A 20,973-nucleotide genomic window follows, 5' to 3' on the forward strand; every position below is an offset into this window, starting at 1 on the left:
CCTGGCTGCTGCCTCCATTTACTGCAGCTCTCAGGAGTCCATATCCCTCGCAGTTAACCCTAACCAGGGACATGTAGGAAAGGGAACTCTGGGGAATGTAGCGCGGCTCAGCCAAGTTGACACATCACAAAGCCATCGTATCCTATTAGTTGTCAACTAGAGTCAGAGGGGCTGAGCAAAAACAAATCAGTGTTTCTGTGTTTCTTTGTTTCTGGCAGAAGGTGGACTGATGCTCTGATTGGTCGTTAAAACCAGGGCCTGGCATTAACTGTGCATCTTAATTATATTTCTGCTTTGTTTTCCTCCTCTGTTTCTCATAGATAGTTAAGACTTTATTGTTGATGTTTTCGTTAGGCAAGTAAAGAGCTTTTAGGCTTATCAGTCATTGCGAACTCATCAAAGTTAACAGAACTTAAGATCTGCTTTTAAAACTAATGGTAAGATGTCCAGTTTTTTCCTTGCAGTTTTACTGAGATATAATTGACATACAGCACTGTATGAGTTCAAGGTGTACAGCATGATGATTTGGCTTACATACGTCATGAAGGGATTATCACAATAAGTTTAATGAACATCCATCAGCTCATATAGATACACAATTAAAGAAATAGAAAAAAATTTGTGATAAGAACTCTTAGGATTTACTCTCTTAACTTTCATATATAACATACAGCAGTGTTCATTATATTTATCACGTAGTACATTATACCCCTAAGATGTCCAATTTTCTAATAGCACAAATATTTTTTCTCACTTATGCCTTTTTTGGGATCTTCTTTATACAGAGATACTAATGGACCCTTTCATTCTTTATTCAAACCAATAATAGCTTTTGTAATTTAAGTAGCACTAAATTACACTAAATGCTAATCTGTTTTTACTGATGAGAGTCAGATGCTCATTAGTCTTTTGTTGAAAGAGTCCCGTATTCTTTTTTTTTCAAATAACAGCTTTATTGAGACATAATTCACATACCATGAAGTTCACCCTTTTAGAGTGTACAATTCAGTGAAGTTTAGTATATTCACAAAGTTGTGCGTTGATCATCACTAATTCCAGAACCTCTGTATTCTTTCATATTAAATATAGATGTGAATGTTTTAAGACAAATGAAGAATTTGAAAAACTCAGTTCTATTGTCTGATTTAAATTCATGTGAAAACAAATTGGTGACTTTTGCTCAGGGCAGAGCTGCAAACATTTGGTCTTAATTTTGTGAGAAGAATATACATGAGGCCTTCATTATGGGATTTTTTTAACCAATTTATGTATATTATTCCCTCAGATGTAGTTCAGAATTGGGGCTTTCATTCATTTGTTTAGCCGGTATTTATGGAACCTTTACTTCGTGCCAAGAGCGGTGCTAGGCACTGGCAGTCCCAAGTTAAATGAGACTTGCTTAGAAAGCTTGTGGTCAGGTGGGTGGAGAGGTTGGTAAAGTCATTCTTTTGGCCTTTCTGATGTCACCTTGACTGTGAGCTCCAAAGGCACGAAGCCACCTGTGCTAACATACACGTGTGCGGGCATCCACAGTTATTGCACCGTGACCAATTGGAGGTGACTGTGTCTGTAAAGAAGACTTTGAGAACATATCTGAACATTCCTTGAGAGACCCAGGTCTTCTTAGTGGCTGGTTTCACAGCAGCTATGGGGGAAATTGCTAAGCTCTTCTAAGAAGTGGACACAGATTCTGAGAAGTGCAGTGAATGTCGCTGCAGTTAGTGAGAAATGAAGGGTTCCCACTGCAGTGGGGTTTGCATCCTCACTCCCTCCAGAGCTCTACTTACATAGCACCTATCAGAGATGCCTTCCCTCACCGTCTCTCTAAAATAGAGCTCTCTCCAGCTCTACCACTTTGCTCTGCTTTCTATCTCTTCTGAGCTTTCATATCTGATACATTTTTTTTTTTTTTTTTTTTTTGCGGTACGCGGGCCTCTCACTGCTGAGGCCTCTCCCGTTGCGGAGCACAGGCTCCGGACCCGCAGGCTCAGCGGCCATGGCTCACGGGCCTAGCCGCTCCGCGGCATGTGGGATCTTCCCGGACCGGGGCACGAACCCGTGTTCCCTGCATCGGCAGGTGGACTCTCAACCACTGCGCCACCAGGGAAGCCCCATTTATTTTTTATTGCACACCACCCCCCGCCCTGCCCCTGGCCCCAGGAGAGCAGATAATTTGTTTTATTTGCAGCACTCTCTCCAGTACAATGTCTAGTGCTGTGTCCAGCACATAGTGCTAATGAGGATTTGTGGTGTGCATGAAGGATCTTAAAAAGGATGCAGATTATAAAATTCTGCTTATATGGTTCCTCATGCAAGCAGAAATTAATTTTCTTTTCCTTTTTTGGTCTTTCAGAATTCAAAGTTCTTTTTTTTAACTGAAGTATAGTTGATTTACAATGTTGTTAGTTTCTGGTGTACAGCAAAGTGATTCAGTTTTATATATATATATATATATATATATATATATTCCTTTTAGAAATTAATTTTCTTAATAAATATGCCAGATCTTTGGGTGTGTGTTTATTTGTGGGTGATAAATGGATGAGGCTATTTCTCATTGCAAAATAACAGTCTGAAATTTGAATCCATCTTACCTTTTCTGTTCCTAGACCTCAGTATGAAGGTGAAAACAGCTGGGACTTCGCTATTGGTCCAATTTAAAGAAGCATGCTTTCCAACCTGGGTTAGGTCCTCTCTTGGAATGTAAGCTTACTGGGAGCAGGTTTATCTGTTCTCTTTTGTATTCACAGAGCCTAGAACAGTGCCTGGCAAACAGTAGGCAACAAAAAATAAACTTCCACCCCTCTCTCAGTAACTGACCTTGTGTCTTTCTTCTCCGAGAAAACAGGCCATAGGAATGAACTCCCTCAGAATGCCCTTAGGCTCCAAACATTTCCATCCTCCCTTCCCTCTTTCTTATCTGTGTCAAACTGCTCGGAAGTTCTTCTCTGTGTGTTTTTTGTTCCTTTAGGAGACTTCCTGTGGGGCACGCCCCCTCTCAGATATGAAACCATTTAACACTATTAAATCTTTCTCTTTAACTTACGGAGTGCCCGAGTCTGCCCCATATGTCCGGACCTTGTCTGGGCCCTCCTTCTCTCTTGCTTCTCTTCTCTTTCCTCTTCCCTGGGCAGTTTCAGTCTCCTGAAACTGCCCAGGAAGGTTACCACGATGCTGAACGGCCTAACCCAGTGGCCTCGGCTGGTCCATAGTTGGCGCCTGTTTGAGCCTGCTGACTTACCCCCCAGTCCTCTTCAAGCTGGCGCCATGATGCTCCGCTTTCCCTCCACCCTCTCTTTTGGCTTTGCACATCTCTGGCAATGGCGTTACCCACACCTCCTCGTTTAAGTAAGAAATGTGGGTCATCTTTGACCTCCTGCCTCCCTGCTACCCAACTCAGCTCATTACTGAATTCTTCCCTGATGCCTCCTTTCCATCCCCACTGTGGCCACTGCCCAGGTGGGCTCTTGGCGCCTGGAATCTATTGGAATACTGCTAATTCTCTGCCTCCAGCTTTACAGAGTGCTCTTTCTAAAACACAGATGGCTTAAAACCTTCTATGCTCCCCATCTCCAAAGACTGGATCTAAAACTCCTTAGCATGGCATTCAAGACCTGTCTCAGTCCATTCACGCTGCTGTAACAAAATATCACCGACTGAGTAGCTTATAACCAACAGACATTTATTGCTTATGTTTCTGGAAGCTGGAAGTCCAAGATCAAGGTGCCAGCGTGGTCGCTTTCTGGTGAGAACCCTCTTCCTGCTTCATAGCCAGCGCCTTCTTACTGTGTCCTCACGTTGTGGAAGGGGGCTAGGAATCTCTCTGAATCTCTTTCTTACATTACTAATCCCGTTCATTAGGACTCTACCCTCATGATTTGAGGACCTCCCAAAGCCCTCACATCCTAATACCATCACCTTTGGGGGTTCAGATTTCAACATGTGAATTTGGCAGGGGTAGGGGGGCACAAACACTCAGACTCCGGGCAAGACTCTTCTCAATGTGACTGTCACGTGGCTTTTCAGCTTCCTTTCCATCTTCCCCAATACATATATGCGCATCCTCTCTCCCTCTCCCTCCGTCTCTCCCTGGCTGTCTCTGTCTCTGTGTCTGTCTCTCTCTGCAGGGATTCTCAGTGTCAGAGCATGCTGTGTGCTCTCTGGCCTTTGGGCTCTGTGAGTCGGATGCCTTTCCTCTCTTGTCCACTTCTAGATAGAAACATCCTAACCCTTCCTTGGCCACCCACTTTCCCTGCATGCTGACTCCCGTCTGCCCCCTTTTGTGTTTGCACGGCATTTTCAGGCACAGCTCTGTACACGTCTACTGGGCCACGTAGGCTGCCTTCTCCATGAGTTTGCCAGCTTTCTGAGACCATGTCTGTCTTAGTCATCCTTGAATCCTCAGTGCCTAGTGGAGTACTTAGCAGATTGAAGGTATTCTGAAGATATTGGAATGAAGGAATAAAATTCAATTAAGACGTCTCAGTAACAGATGCAAACCAACCTCTGTAATGGCAGCAGAGAATATAAGTGCAAACAGATGATTGGACTTGGCAATTGAAGTATATCTGAACTGTAACAAGAGCTCTTCTTTGCCTTCTGAAGCTATCTTCAGCAGTGATGTGTTTTTATAAATGTGGAGAACCACAGATCAGCATATGTGTCAAAGCTCTTCTGTCCAGGACAGAACTGAGTTTCATTGTCATCTTAACAGTACTTTCCTGGATCAGTGTTCAGGAGATGTGAAAAGTTTTTAGAACAATTCAAGGAATGTGTAGTAAAGTTTTGTTATTTTTTTTCCTTTGTTGCTGTATTGTTTTTGTCTGTGCATTCTGGTTTTTATTTGGGCAACTAATGAGACACAGCCTGTTAGAAAACCAGAGGCAAGCTGTTTGGCTTATTGACATACTAGCTGACTGAAGTCAGTTGTATGGGTGATCCAGGCATCTGTGCATTAAGGAAAAGCTCATCTCTACGACCTCCCTGGTGTTGGTAGCTTGTGAACTTGGCCTGGTTTTCTCTGCAGTTGGTAAACTGATCATCCTGTTTCTCTCTCTCTGTCAACCATCTCATCAGTTTACAGGTCAACATATCCTCTGTTCAGTTCTTACAAAGTGAAAATGCAGGTGCACTCACAAACACAAAGGTTCATTTTGTCCTGGAGGCTGACAATCATAATACTTTTTTAAAAGAATACTTTTCTTCCTTTTATTAAAAACCAAGTTCTCGTATTATCTGAATTTCATTAGATTATTAGAGAAAAGAGATTTCCTTTTCCCTGATGAGAATGCAGGTCCTGTGGACTTGCTGCTTCATACGAGGCATCGCCCTTAACTTGCATCAACCTGCCTTGTATATACCTGCTCCCCAGCCCCCAGTACACACCGCACCATGCACGTTAAACACCATGAACATGAACACCACACCAAGAACATTAAAAAGGGGGAAAATGTCCTTAATTTTATTTTCTGGACCTGTTGATATCTGAGTTGTTACATATGCAGATATACTTTCGATTCTTTTCCTGGTGCATAAGTCCGTAAGATTTTCTCTAGGGTTAATGTTACGGTCATGAGGCTTCTCTTGGGTGCTGCATTTTGTACAGCCAGCTCTTGCAGTGTGAGAGAAGCATCAGCCACTTGGGGGCACCCAGGTATTTATTTAATGAAGAAACTGAAGGAATTGCCAAGGAAAAGTAATTTGATCCTAAGAAAGAAGGGGAAAAATACTCAGTGCAGATAGACCATTTCAAAATAACTAATCCAGAAAGTAGGTCTGTGTTGAACACTGATGACCATATCCTAAGGAAGGAAATTTACCAGACAGCCTAATTTACTGTACAGAGTCAATAAAACCCCAGAGAGGTTCCTGTTCCTTAACGGGACTTCCGCATAGGCACGTAACCTTGGGGATCTCAGAGGGAGGCTGGTAGTGGAAACGCAGAATGAACAGTGATTGGCGAGAGAATTCAACTGTAAGCTTCCCCAGGGCCAAGACTATGCTTTCTCATTCTCTGTTGTTGTATGCTGGGTGCCCAGCACTCTGCTGGAGATGCGTATCCAATAAATATTTGTTTACTGCATGACGTCATGGATGAATTGAGTGAATGTACAAGGAATCTAACAAAGAATGGGTGGACAAAGCCTGGAAGGTTTGAAACAGTGATGACCTAGTAATGAAGGGAGCTAGTTAGCATGAAATATAACTACAAGGCATTGCAGGTATTATTAGAAATATTTGCTTGGCTCGAACATTTGCACATGTAGGGAAAATCCCACATGGCCTATTCTAGTTGAAATTTTGTCAAGTTGAGATATTGTGTTATATACGTTATATATGTAATATGTATAATAGACTTGTTCATTTGCATTTTGAGTATGTAATCACACAACACAGAAGCTCAAATGACACGGATGCTCAAATTACAATTTTTATGATACCATCCAGTGCAAATTTATGATTATAATGTTGTTGTTTGAGGCATAAGAGATTCTGAAGTGCCTTTTGAATCCTCAGATAATATTCAATTATGTTAAAATGTATTTTTAGTGTTCTTCCTTTTTTTATCCTTTTCTAGTTCCTTGAGAACTGGAGACCCAAGCAACTACGTAGGCAACTCAGTTGCTCTGTTAACCCTGACTCAGTAGATAGGACTCTGGGTTGGAGCATCCATCTGACCAGCTATTCTCAGATGGGTTCAGGGCTGGTCGCTTCTTGGTTCTAGCTTCCTGAGTCTTTTCCTCAGCTTTGTAGCTTCAGAAATTTCACTTCAGAAAGTCAGCTAGGGGTGAATGAACCCTTCACATTTGCTAGGAATCAAACTCACTAGGGACTGAAGAAGACAGGATACACTTTTATTTGTTCTGAGAAATTATTATTTCCAGATAGTCCAGGATATGTTATTCATTGGTGGGTAAAATATTCTGCTATCAGGAAAATCTGCCATGAAACCACAGTGAGTTCACAAGGCTCCTTGGAGAGAACAGAGCAGAAGAATAAAGGCTCTCTTCCAGCCTCATCATGGGCATTTAAATTGGGATAAACTATTTGAAGGGTAATTTGGCAACATCCCATGAGATTAAAAAGTCTGGATGTCTATGCTAGTTACTTTAGTATTAAACACAGAATGCTGAGCTTAAAATAGACACACCTACCATTGTGTTTAACTTTCCCTTATGAGTGTCTCAAAAGTATATCTTTGTACTGGCAACAGCTATTTGTTGATTAGCTATTATGCCAGGCACTATGTGAGGCATTCTGAGTTCAATACAAAGGTAAAGCATGGAGAGTTCCAGATTAGAATGATCTTCTCTAAGGGGGCAGGTTCTATAGGTCCCCAATAGCTATGATACCAGACACAACTTTATAGATATTTTAAGAGGTGCAGATGCAGAGCTTTGGCGGTTCCAGAGGAGTGTGGTCCCTGTTCGGCTTGAAGTGTGTGCTTGGGCTGGAGCCTGAAGGATAATAGGATGTGTGTGCCCAGAGATTGGGTAGGTGGAAGGGATGTCCGGGTGAAGGGAACAGCAAGAGCAAAGGCTCAGAGGTGAAGCAGGAGGGGTCTTGTAGGAGGAAGGGGAGTTCACTTGCCTGGGACATGATGTGTGTGCAGGGGAGTAGGAAGGAATTGGGCTTTAATAGTGGAAGGCCAGCCTGGGGAATCTGGACTTTTTCCTGTAGTACTTAAATGCCGGTGAGAGTGTGGTGCCTTCAAATGGTTTCTTAAAGACACAATTATCAGTCTTTCTCAAATTCTGAATGCCTGAAAGAGCGCTAGCATCTTTTTTTCTTTTTTTTGACAATGAGGTGACTTAATGGTTCAATGTTTTAAAAATAAATTCTCTTGAGTCTAGTTTTTTTCAGATCCTCCTAATGTGGTATTTGTTTTGTTCCAAGTAGCAACATGTTCTTTTTAGGAGTGGGAAATATATGGCATAAAGGGATGTGCTGAGAGACAAGAGAATAATTTTTTCCCTTGTAGCCGATTTGTTGAGATGAAAAATCACACCAACTCTTTGTCTTATATGTCCCAATTTCATGAAAATAAAAACATCTTCTATAAAAATTATTTTTAAGGACACGAGGGCAAATAGTGTCCTTGAGTCTTGGAAAAATCAAATTGGTACACAGACTGCCCCAACACAGAGAATGACAGAGGCCAGGAGTGCTGAAATCGCTAAGGAGCGTTACAGTTAGGAGGGTGGACTTCGGAATCAGACATATGAGTTCAAACCCCAGCTCCACCGCCCACCAGTTTCTCTGCTCACTTCTAATATCCCAGATCAATAATTTTATCGCTGATCCTTTGACTCTGCCACTTTTGTTTTCCATCAATGACCTGTGTATTCCCCCTCTACTCACCTTACATCCCCTGGTCTGCTGACCTCTCTCCTCCCTCTTTCTCACTCTCCTGAAAAACCCAGCCCTGGTTAAAGTCAGGTTTGTCCAGGAAAAACTGCACACACCGCCCCCAGTCACACACACACCGCCCCCAAACACACACACACACACACACACACAGAGTTCTGATGATACTAAACTGATTCATCTACCCGTTGCACTGACACTCAGCACTCTGGCAAGCCTACCATGTTCCCTAGTAAATTTGTTCTCTCACTTTCCCGGGTGATTATTTCACACCTTTGTCTCTTTGCTCAAACCTCCAAAGTCCCCTCCTGTCTCTCTCTCTCAGCCAGTGATCTTGCTGCTTATTTCAGTAGGAAACTACAAGTAGTTGGAACAGAAGCCTCTCATTCCCCTACCACCAAATCCTCCTGCGTTGGCCCGTAATTCTACTCCCCCAACACCCGGTCTTTGCTGTGGACGAGCTGTGTGTGCTCCTGGCTGAGGTCCATCTCACTCCCAACCCACCAGATCCTCTGCTCTTGCCTATTTGGAACTTTGCTTCTACAGTATCCTCCCACTAACTTCATCAAACTTCCTCTTTCTACAGGATCATTCTCATTATTCAAACATTCTATAACATCTCCATTCTTTTAAAATACCCTCCTTAATCCTTTGTCTCCCAGCCGCTTTGCCACACCTCACTGTTCCTCTTTAAAGCAAAACTCTTTAATAAGTTGTCTGTTCTCTATCTCCAATAACATACCTCATACTTTCCACCCCACCCTGCCTAACATGTTACTATGAACATTTTCAAACATACAGAAAAGTTGAAAGAATTTTAAAGTGAACACCCATATAACCACCACCTAGACTCTACAATTAATGTTTTATTTGCTTTAACGTTTTGTTTTATTTGCTAACACATATCTTGTCATCTCTTCATCCCGTGATCCTTCCATCAATCCATCTTAGGTTTGGGATGCATTTTAAACCAAGTTGCAGGCATTAGCACACGCTCTCTTAAACACTTCAGTGTGCATGTTATTAATTAGAGTTCAGTATTTGTTCATAGTGCTGCTGTCTTTGGAGGTGAAATTTACATACACTGAAACGCACCAATCGTAAGTGAATCATCAGGGTTCTGACAAATAGGTACATGCCTCTGCAATCCAAACCCTTACAAAGTGTGGAACACGACCATCACCACAGAAAGTTCCCTCATGCTCCTTCCCAATCAATCTCCAGTCCACCCTCCCATCTCCTGCCGGAGGCAACCTCTGTTTTGATTTTCCCCCACCATATGTAATAATTTGAATTATACAGTATGTACTCTTTTGTGTATGTTCTTTCACTCAGCAAAGTGTTTTTGAGATTCACCCGTAGCATGTGTATTAGTTATTCGTGCCTTTCTACCGCTAAGTATTATTCCGTTGTTTGACTATACAATAGTTTGTTTATTCATTATCCTATTGATGGATACCTAGGATGTTTTCAGTTTGGGGCTATTATGAATAAACTTGCCACAAACACACACAAAAGTCTTTTTGTGGATATAGGTTTTCTTTTCTTTTGTCTAAATACTTAGGAGTGAAATTATCATGTAATAGGGTAGGTGTATATTTAGTTCTATGAGAAACTGCTAGAACTTAAAAAAAAAATGGTAGTATTGTTTTACACTCTGACCAACGGTATATGAGAGTTCGGATTGCTCTGTGTCCTTGTCAGCATTTGGTTTTGTCAGTCTTTTTCAGTTTATCCATTCTGGTGGGTATGTAGTGATATCTCATTGTGCTTTTTATATAAATTTCTTTGATGAATATTAACATTCAGTACTTTTCATGTGTTTATTGATCATTAGTTTATCTTCTTCTGTGAAGTTCTTGTCCAGTCTTTTGCTCTCTTTTTATGGAATTGTAAGCCTTCATGACATGTCCTAGATATCAGTTCTTCATCAGATATATGGTTTGCATACATTTTCTCCCAGACTGTGATTTACCTATGCATTTTCATTTTTTTTTTTTTTTTTTCTTGGCCACACTGCACGGCTTGTGGGATTTTAGTCCCCTGACCAGGGATCGAACCCAGGCCCTCGGCAGTGAGAATGTGGAGTCCTAACCACTGGATCACCAGGGAACTCCCTTCATTTTCTTAATGGTGTATTTTGATGAGTAGAAAATTTTAACTTTGATTAAGTGTAATTTGTTTCCTTTTAAGTTTATTGCTTTCTGTGTCATATCTAAAAGCTTTATAGTTTTAGCTTTTACATTTAGGTCTATGATCCATTTCAAATTAGTTTTTGTGTGTGATGTGATTTGGGTCAAGATTTATTTATTTTGCCATAGAGATATTTAGTTGTCTTAGCACCATTTGTTATAAAGCCTTGTCTTTCTCTATTGGATTTCTCTGTCAACTTGTGAAAATTCAAATGATCGTATAAGTGTGGGTCTGTTTCTAAGCTCTCTGTTCTGTCTCATTGATCTCTTTGTGGATCCCATGCCAGTATCAGACTGTTTCATTACGGTAGACTTACTAGTCAAAGTCTTTTCTTTCTTTCTTTATTTATTTATTTTTTAAAAATTATTTTTGCGGTACGCGGGCCTCTCACCGTTGTGGCCTCTCCCGCCGCAGAGCACAGGCTCCGGACGCGCAGGCTCAGCGGCCATGGCTCACGCGCCCAGCCGCTTCGCGGCATGTGGGATCCTCCCGGACCGGGGCACGAACCCATGTCCCCTGCATCGGCAGGCGGACTCTCAACCACTGCGCCAGCAGGGAAGCCCTAGTCAAAGTCTTAAAGTCAGGTGGTGTAAGTTCTCCAACTTTGGTCTTATTTTTTATAATTGGTTTGGCTATTCTAGGTCATTTGCATTTCTATACACATTTTAGAATTAGCTTGTCAATTTCTACAAAAAGCCCAGTGAAATTGTGACTGGGTTTATTGAACTTACAGATCAGTTTGTGGAGAACTACATCTTAATATTTAGTATTTTAATCCATGAACATGGTATGTCCACTTATTAGATCTTTAATTTCTCTCAGCAATGTCTTGTAGTCACAGTCTCATTTGAACCCACTCCATTTAGGTTTTGTGCCCAAATTTCCCTGAAACCACTCTTTTCTAGGTCACCAGTGACCTCCACGCTGCTGTATCCAATGGTCAGTTCAGTCTTCCTCTTTCTTCATCTTTCAACTGCCTTGACATAATTGGTCACTCTATCCTTGAAGCATTTTGTTCACCTGGCTCTGTCTCACTGTGCTCTCCTGGTTTTCCTCCCATCTCACTGGCAGCTCTTTTTTTGGCCTCCTTTGCTGGATCCTTCTCTTCCTAACGTTTAGATGTGAGAGGACCCCGAGCCTCAGTCCTCAGACTTCTGTCCTTTATCCATTCTCAATCAGTCTCATGGTGTGAATATGTTACTTAAAGCCAACAACAATGTCTAAAGCCATCAGATTCCCAATTTCATATCTCAGTCCTGACTTATATATCCAAAGCCCAGACTTATATATTCAACTTCCTACCAATCTTCATTTGGATATCTAAAACGTATCTCAAACTTAACCCTTCCAGAATGGAACTCTTGATTTGCCTCTGAAATGTTTTGCACCTTCTCACTCCCCACCACCCACCATGTTCCCCAGATCAGTAATTGGACTTTTTTCCTTTTTGCTTATATATCAGTCTTAGAGTCTTCCCTGGCACCTTTCTTTCTTTTACACTCTGCATTTCCCTACATTAGAAAACCCTCTTGGCTCTATCTTAGATCTATCCACTTCTTAGCTATCACTCTATTCCAAGACACCATCATCTCCAGTTTACTGCAATATTCTTCTAAGTAATCTGCTTTCTCTCAGTCTATTCTTTATACAACTTGAGTCACCTTTTAAAATATTACAGCATTTCACTTCCCTGATTAAAACCTTCTAGAGCCTTTCCATTATATTTAGGGGGAGGAAAACCTGTGCAATGGTTTACAAAGCCTCACATGATCAGACTTCCCTGTTCACTCTCTGACTTCATCCCCTTCTATTGCTCCTTCTTTCACAGTACTCTGACTACATTGGCCTCAGGGCCTTTGCAATTTCTGTTTCTTCTGCCTGGAACCTTTTCCCCAGATAGTTACATGGCTTGTTACCTTACTTCATTCAGGTCTCTGCTTAAGTGTCATCTCCTCAGAGAGGCCTTTTCTGACCACCTTATGTAAGGAGGGTGCCCTCCACCCCATTTCTCTCCATTCCCTTACTCTGCTTTGGTTTTCTTCTTAGCCTTTAGCATTATTTGGTTTGATATTTATTTGTTGATAGTCTATTTCCCCTAGTAGAATACGTACAAGCTCCCTGAGGACAGGGACTTTCTGCTTTGAATCATTAATGCTGTTAACAATGCTTGTCACATAGTAGGTGCTCAAAAAATATATGTTGAATGAATGACTATGGGCAAGTGAACCTTGCAGGCTTTATTTTCTTCATCTGAGAAGTGGGGGAAATCATGGTATCTACCTCATAGGGCAGATGTGAATGTCAAATAAGATACTGGGTATAATAAGACATTTGTGGCAATAGTGTTGGCTGTTATTGTAATTACTGTTCAATAATACAAATAATTTAAACCTCTTACAATCAACCAACAAATAGCTAATTAAGGTGGGTTTTGCCTGTTATATGCTTTTTACAGTGGTTGATTTCAGAGGTATAACTTGTGATCCAGTTATTGGTAACTTAGTTGGAGGAAACATATAAGTACATGAAAAGTTAAATGCCATAGACTATTTAAATAACCAATCGAGACAACAGTAGAAATGTTATCAGGCTTAAATAGTTGCCTAATGCATTGCTGATGGTTATTGCTCTAGGTATGAGAAATAAAAGCGTTTTTTTTTTTAAACCAGGGTAGTATGAGGAGGCCTTGTGTAGCACGTGGATTTAGGCTATGCCTTGAAACACTGCGCACGATTTTAATCCTTTATTGGCCATGAGGTGGAAGGGCATCAAAGGTGGGACAGTGGCATAAAGACAAAGTGGGGGAAGAACTAGGGGAGTTGAAAAATGGAATGAATCAGTTTGGCTGGAGGGAGAGGTCTTGTGAGGAAGTTTGAGAGCAACGCAAAGAAAACAAGGTAAGAACAAAAGCAAGTGGCTTCAGGTGACAAGAAGCCCTTCCTTACTAGGAATGGGCAAGCAAGAAAGAAGTGCTTATGGGTAATTAGGAAAGAAGGTAACACATCACAGGCTTCCTGCTGCCAGGTTCACTCCCTTCTCCCGCACAGTGCAGGTGGCTCAGGGCATTACTCTCTGCTGCACAGATAGTGGACAGGCATGCTGAGTCCATGTGTCCATGTGTCCAAGGAGAAGCAGACACAGGAGGGCACTGCTCTTCTGTCCCCTGGGCCTGGAAGCCAATTTTGAACTCTTTTCATCCACAGGAATTCTCACTCTAGGTGGCTGTGACGAGAAGGCAAGGGACAATTTTCACTATGGCTTCTTACTTTAAAAAAAAGAAGGAAGAGAATAGAGAAACTTAGAAATTAAAGGCCAACCAATAAACATAATAATTTACATTTTAATATGCGTATTAAGAAATACTCAACTTTTTTTCGGAAGAACGTGAAAGAAAGCAGAATATGTCACCCTAAAATATGCTACTTTGGCATATTGATTATTTTGAATTAAAGTTACTTAAGAAACAGCCAGTGCAAGAAGGATACTCTCATCTCCTTTGTCTCCTTGAGAGCAGGAAATAACTCTCCCATGTGAAAGGGATCCTCCCTATACCAGGAGGGTAGAAGGCATCCTTATTGCCAGAGACAGGGAATTCAGGGCCAAGAAGGCTATATAAACAAATCTTGTTACTTCTTCATTAATTTGCTACCCCAAGCCCAAACCCGTATGTTTTGTCAATTTTTCACAAACTTATTGTTTCTTTTGTCTAAAAGGCATAAAAGCTGCCTGCTTCGGTCACTTCTTTGAATCTCATATTTTTACCGGCTCTCGTATGTACAAAATTAAATGTATATTTCTCCTGTTAATCTGTCTATGTCAATTTAATTATTAGACCAGCCAAAGAACCTAAAGGGAAGAAGGGAAAAGTTTTCTTCCCCCACAAGGATATTAGGTGAGTCATGTATAGCCACATTCTCATTATCATGTAAAAGGAAACACACATTATATGAGAAGAGGCCACAGTAACCTGTGAACAGATCAGATTTTTGAAAAAAAATATCTAGCCAACCACGAGATAAAACTTGCTTTAATGATATAATTTTGTGTAAATTTGAAGCAATCTAAAAGAGTGTCCTTGTGTCCCTTCAGTTTTTTGTTATCAAGAAGTTAAAAAATAAATGTTACCTTTTGCTGCGTTAGAATAGATGTCAGAGCAATTTGTAGTAGTTAAGAAAATGACCCTGTAAGAGAATCAAAATAAAACAAAAAAGATAAAATATAGATATGAGCCATGACAGATGTGGCAGAACAGGGAATGGATGTGAAGACAATAAACCACGTTGTCGTTCACAGAGCCCTGGCAACACGGCTCTGACACATTAAATAATGAACGCCTGTCGGTGGGCACAGCCAGGAGAGAACAGAGAGCGCATTGTTTCAGCCTGTTTATCTAATTTCAAACTAATGGCTTAACTATAGGCTTCTGTTCTGATTATAGCCAAAGGAAAATCAAACAGTTGGAATACTGTAAGTCCTGTAATTCACCCCGTTTAAGAATCAGAACTAAATAAGAGAATTTTGAGCAAAGCATCCAAATAAATTGTTAGTCCTCCCTGCAAACGGAAGCCTGAAGAGAAGAAGGATCTACTCGTCAGGTTCTGCACTCACTCTTCTGTCCTCTCCTGATCAGGTTCTAGCTAATGTGATATGTGGGCTCGGCCGGTCGTCGTCGTCGCCTCTTCTGTGCTCAGGACTATGGCTCGGCTCCATAGAGGGGTGTGAGGGGGTGGCAGATGCCAGGTTCCACGCCTGGGACTGGCCCGGGGAGTGGTGTCTTCTCGGACAGCGGCTTCTCTGAGGTTTCAGGCAGGTTGGCGTCACCTGCCTTTTCCTACTCTGGGTCTTTGTGATGAGCTAGTGAGCTGATAACCTATGAAAGCACTTTGTTGACACAAATGAAGGGGTTCTGTGGTTGGTGGAGGAAAGAACACAAATCAGAAGTCCTGGGTTTGAATCCAGGTCATCTCATACACGGTCTCCCCTTTTCTGTATTCCTTTATTTAAGTGTCTTCCTGTGTTTTTCTCCCCCCTCCCCTTAAATCAGATGTTCTTTGGTTTTTTGTGTGTGTGCATGGACCCCCTTTGGCATTCTAGTGACGCTAATGAATCCCTTTTCAGAATAATGTTTAATGCATTAAGTTAACTGCATAAATTTAAACGAATAAAATTAGAGGTTCTAGCTCTTTTTGCCGTAAACATCTTTGCCGTAAAGCAGTCTCATTGCACAACTAATTGGTCGTAAGGCAATTTTGCCGTCAAAGATAAAATAACTAGGCGACAGTTTGGTTTCGACTACGTTATAGCAACTTGATAGAAAATACGGTGAAAAGAAAACTTACTGAAGTGTGAAATAAGAAAGTGTAAAGCCAGACTGTATACTATACCAGAAAATAGCATAACAGTTTGCAAATCCTTCGATGAGTACAGTCATCCCTCTATCCCGTCAGAGCAAGTTTACCAAACTATGACAAATATAAAAGAGGCAGCTAGTAATACATGACAGTCTAAGCATTAATTATCAGTTCTTTAGCTCATTTAGATACAACAGCTTGTTTTGTAATGCCATCTTTACCAAGTTTGTCACGCAGTATTAGAAGTTGGAGGCAAAGGAAGAATCAAGCTTCTCATCTCCTAGAAAGAAATTGGTTACATGATTCTTGATAAGTTTTATGAAAATGGTGAAATTTTTTTGCTCTTTGATAGTGGAGAACATGATGTAGACAAAATTTTCGTATTTGGCATAGAAACTGGCTTAGATGATTTGGTGAAATATAAGGACTGTCATGGAACATATAAATGCGGTACAGATATGTACTACTTTACATATACGTTTATATACGTGACATAGATAAATAGCAGCATACCTTGTCTGTTCGGTTTACTTCCAGGGAAACCTGAAGAGCCTTACAGCAGACTGTTTTTTAAACCATGAAGAACTTATGTTCAACACGAGATCCTGAATCCTTAATGACTGACTTTGAGAAAGGACGTATCATTGCTTTCACTAAGAAGATATTTTAAAAATTTTGTTATTAGTTTTTCATGTTTTGTTATGTCCTTTTTAATGTCCCTATTTTAGTTTCATTATTTCATCTTTTACGGCAAAATTGTCTTATGGCCAATTAGCTATGCAGCAGAACTGCTTGCAGTAAAGATTCTTACAGCGAAAATATCAGACATGAAAATTAGTATGCATAGGGTTACCAAGGAAACCGATTAAACTGATATACAGTTATACCAAAAAAGTAATAATATAATAATATCCACCCCTTATTAACACACTACCTACCAAGAGCTAGTGGCAGATTTAATAACTACTGTAATTTTGGGGTAGTAATGAGCGGAAACGATACTTTGAGATACTTGCAATACTGTACTGTGATATGAAGATGTCTTTGATTTCTACTTGTGACAAGTCACAGTTACACCTAATTTTACCGTGAATTATTGCCTACATTTGTAATTGAAGGGGATGCTAAATTTCAGTTAAAGGTGAGTAAAAATTAAAACAAAAAATTTCCCGGGCTTCCCTGGTGGCGCAGTGGTTGAGAGTCCACCTGCCGATGCAGGGGACACGGGTTCATGCCCCGGTCCGGGAAGATCCCACATGCCACGGAGCGGCTGGGCCCGTGAGCCGTGGCCGCTGAGCCTGCGCATCCGGAGCCTGTGCTCCGCAACGCGAGAGGCCACAACAGTGAGAGGCCCGCGTACCGCAAAAAAAAAAAAAAAAAAAAATTTCCCTACCCATGTCCTGAATTCTCTCTGAAATCCTCAGATACCTCTTGCCTTGAAACTTCACCCTTTCCTCTTACGCTGTGTGCCCCACTGCTGCCCTCCAGCTGCTGTCACCCTAGATGTGTGCCTCCCGTCCATGCAGGGGACAGGAGCGCCAGACCTGTATCTCCTGCAGCCCACTGCACATCCACCCTGGACGACCCACAGGACTTTGCACTCGGCCTTGGTCTCCAAAAGCCAACTCCTCGGCTTGTCTATCCCACCCCTGCTCCTCCCGCCAGCCTGCTCTTCCTCCTGTGTTCCCTGTTCTGTTGGTAGCATTAACAACTTCCACGTGGCTCAGGCCCCAGACCTAGCTTGAGCAAGTAAGTGAGCGCTGCTGTGGCCAGGGTTACCGCCCTAGCCTCCTTGATAATGTTTATGGAAGTGTAGACTTGTACATTTTAAAGCGCTGGTCTGCCCTTTTCTTTACCTGCAACGTCTTCTAAATTCCTGCGTACCCTACAGGGCTTAGTTCCTTCTTTCTTCTCTTTCCAACATGTACACACTGTGGTTTAAAACGTCTTGGTCATGTCTCTTTACCTCCATGATGTGACATCAGAGGACTCCCGCCTCCCTCACAAAGTTTTCTTCTGTTGGTCCCCCAGCCTCACCAAGCTCCCTATGATCCCTCCAGCGGCCCACTCCTCACTTCCCCCTTTTCCTTGGCAGACAGAGTGAGTGCCTTCTGCCTGGGGATTCCTTACCTGCCTCATGGCCTCCAGGTCTCAGTTCTGCGGCTGCTTGGCTGGACAGCCTTTCCCAGCCTGTGCCGTTATGAGGACTGTCCATAGAGCAGTTCTTGTCCAACCAACTCCTGCTCCCTTGCATTTGAGCAGAGTCTGGCAGGGTTTCACCAGTGGTGTGCACCCGGGAGGACAGCATTATCAAAGTATGTGGTTAGCGGCGCTGACTTCAGAGCCAAATGACCTGGGTTCTAATCCCAGCTCCGCCACTAGCTGTTGGCAAGATACCCTTTAGATGCCTCAGTTTTCTCATCTGTGAAACTGGCATAATTATGGATTTGTGTGATATAAATGAATTAATCTCCTGAAGCCCTTTAGAACCATGCCTGGCTTATACTGAGAGCTTAAATATCAGCTATTGTTATTAGTTTTAGTTTCAGTAATGTGGCTTGGGCTCGTTTAAAAGTCACATCCTACTATACTTTTATTTTTGCTGGAGTTTTATTAGAGACTGTTGTGTAATTCGAAACCCAATATTTAACTCTTCTTCATCTCCATTGAGGTTGATATCAGAACGTTGATTTTAGCAGAAATAATTTATGTGAGGCAAAAGGAAATACTTTTTGAAAGAAAGGTAGGAGGACTCCTGGGGATACAGCCTCTTAACAGAATGATGGAGACACGGTCCCACCAGCAGTTAGCTAGTTGAGTTGGGGATTTATCCATGGTTCTTCCATTTCAGAGATTATGTTGATCTCACAGGAATTTTTCTTGCAGCCCTTTGGGTAGGAGAGAGATCAATATTATTTATCAGAGGATTTCTCTGGGAATGCATATCATCATATATGCTTGCAAACCAATCCACATAAAAAGATGATTTTGAATGTAATTACTTTTTTTTTGCATGAGTGTTTTCATATCCTCTATAAATATTGTGCTCTGAGGGAAGAAACTTTTCATGATTCCTACCACACATTGTGACATTAATGTGCTCTTATAACTGATCCTTTTCTTCCCTTTTTCTTTCAACATTGAAGCAGTATTTCCCCTGAGGTTTAACTGTTTCAGCCTTTTCTACGTTTTGCCACCAGGTGGGGCACTGGCTCCTTTGTAAGGCATGGGCCAGGGCTTGAGGCTGGTTTTCTCACTGAGGTGGCTGTCTTGCCCCGTCATTCTGAAGTGACCCCTGGAGAAGCTATTCAGCCCTGACCCTGGGAGTGCGTAGAAGAGGCCAGCAGGGTGAGTGTTAGATCTGAGGGAGTTTCAGGGCTTTTCATGCCTGATCTTGTTGAGCTAATATGCTAATGACTTCTGTTTCATAGGTTTTGAGTAACTTGAATTTTACCGGAAATACATGTAAATCTACTTGGCGACAAGTGAATCAAGTTTTCCTCGGAATATTTTTTGTTTGTTTGTTTGTTTTTTGCGGTACGCGGGCCTCTCACTGTTGTGGTATCTCCCGTTGCGGGGCTCAGGCTCCAGACGCGCAGGCTCAGCGGCCATGGCTTACGGGCCTAGCCACTCCGCGGCATGTGGGATCCTCCCAGACCGGGGCACGAACCAGTGTCCCCTGTATTGGTAGGCGGACTCTCAACCACTGCGCCACCAGGGAAGCCCCTTCCTCGGAATATTTGGTCCCATTTTTATGGCTCAGAAGAAACATTAAATTTGGTAACCTTGACCATTATGTTAAATAGGTCTTATTTAAATAAGATAGAAATCATGGAAACAAGAATTAAAACTGCTCTTGGCATTGAAAATTAGGGGAAGATTGTGTATAACTGTGAACACTTCATGTTAAAAAGCAGCGCGTGGATTTTTATTCTTTTTTTTTTTTTTTTTTTTTGCGGTACGCGGGCCTCTCCCGCTGCGGAGCACAGGCTCCGGACGCGCAGGCTCAGCGGCCATGGCTCACGGGCCCAGCCGCTCCGCGGCATGTGGGATCCTCCCGGACCGGGACACGAACCCCTGTCCCCTGCATCGGCAGGCGGACTCTCAACCACTGCACCACCAGGGAAGCCCGGATTTTTCTTCTTAAGCGATGTACTGGAACATTATTTTTTTTAAGATATAAATGCTTTAAATTATCAATTAAGTTTTTCTAGAATGAAAAATAAATTTCTTACTTTGAAACCATTGTGAGTCATAAGTCCCAGTTTAAACTATAAAAAACTACAAAACCACCAAAAAACTTTTTTTATTTTATAATATAACCTAACTGTAGATGGTGAATTTGAATTATGAGTGATTTTCACAGTTACAGACACTAAGTTAGAATCAGAAGTTAGAAAATGCTTTCATAAGTTTTCCTCTTGAACCTAATTGTTAGACTTTAGTGATTAATGAGGTTTTATGCTTATTTAATGTATTTTAAAAATCTAGAAATAGTGGTAGTATGTGCCTTTGGTTCTCAGAAGCAATAACTTCATGTGGTCCCTCTTAGGCAATGTGAAATTATAGTGCTATATGTTCCATCACCACCACCACCAATTTAGGCAACAATATAAAACTCATTTCATGGCACTAGTGGAGGGCAGACTGTATTCCTCTTGTTTAAAATGAATGAGTCACTTTAATACAGCATCTGAGGGGCAAGAAGGGAATGAGAGTGCTCTTTGTTTCAGCTGGTGTGTTACAGTTTTCTTGGGTAGCAAGTACAAAGATGAAGCCTGAAGCCTTAGCTCATTCTGTATGTGAGTTTTATTTCTCACAGCAGCCCAGTGTCTATTTAACATATGGGAGTGGTTTCAAGTTCATTACTAAAGCTTATAGGCTAAAGTGCTTTGTGGGCTTGGCTATGACTTAAGTGGCCTTTGGGGAGTTGGCCAAAAACGGGGCTTGGGAACACACTGCTTTCCCCGTGTCTGTGGATTCTCGGGGTAGTCAGTTATTTTTTCCCCTGTCGGCTATCAGCTGCTTTGGAGATTAGTTTCATAGTAAGGATTCTTTCTTT

General features: G+C 41.8%; 1 protein-coding gene across 2 annotated transcripts in view; it reads left to right on the forward strand.

The window, feature by feature from the left end:
- PLD1 (phospholipase D1) overlaps positions 1-20,973 on the forward strand; it is a 199,531-nt gene that overhangs the window by 29,720 nt on the left and 148,838 nt on the right. Inside the window, exon 1 of one of the 2 annotated variants that reach the window (XM_027111838.1) lies at positions 17,252-19,259. The exons of the other annotated variant lie outside the window; for it this stretch is intronic. The gene's annotated coding sequence lies outside the window, so the exon portion shown is untranslated. Of the gene's footprint in view, positions 1-17,251; positions 19,260-20,973 lie in introns of those variants that run through there. 2 annotated transcript variants of the gene reach the window in all.

The sequence above is a fragment of the Aethalodelphis obliquidens genome, unplaced genomic scaffold (genome assembly GCF_003676395.1).
Source record: "Aethalodelphis obliquidens isolate GAN/ISIS:26980383/991018 unplaced genomic scaffold, ASM367639v1 scaffold1, whole genome shotgun sequence".
NCBI classification, from domain to species: Eukaryota; Metazoa; Chordata; class Mammalia; order Artiodactyla; family Delphinidae; genus Aethalodelphis; species Aethalodelphis obliquidens.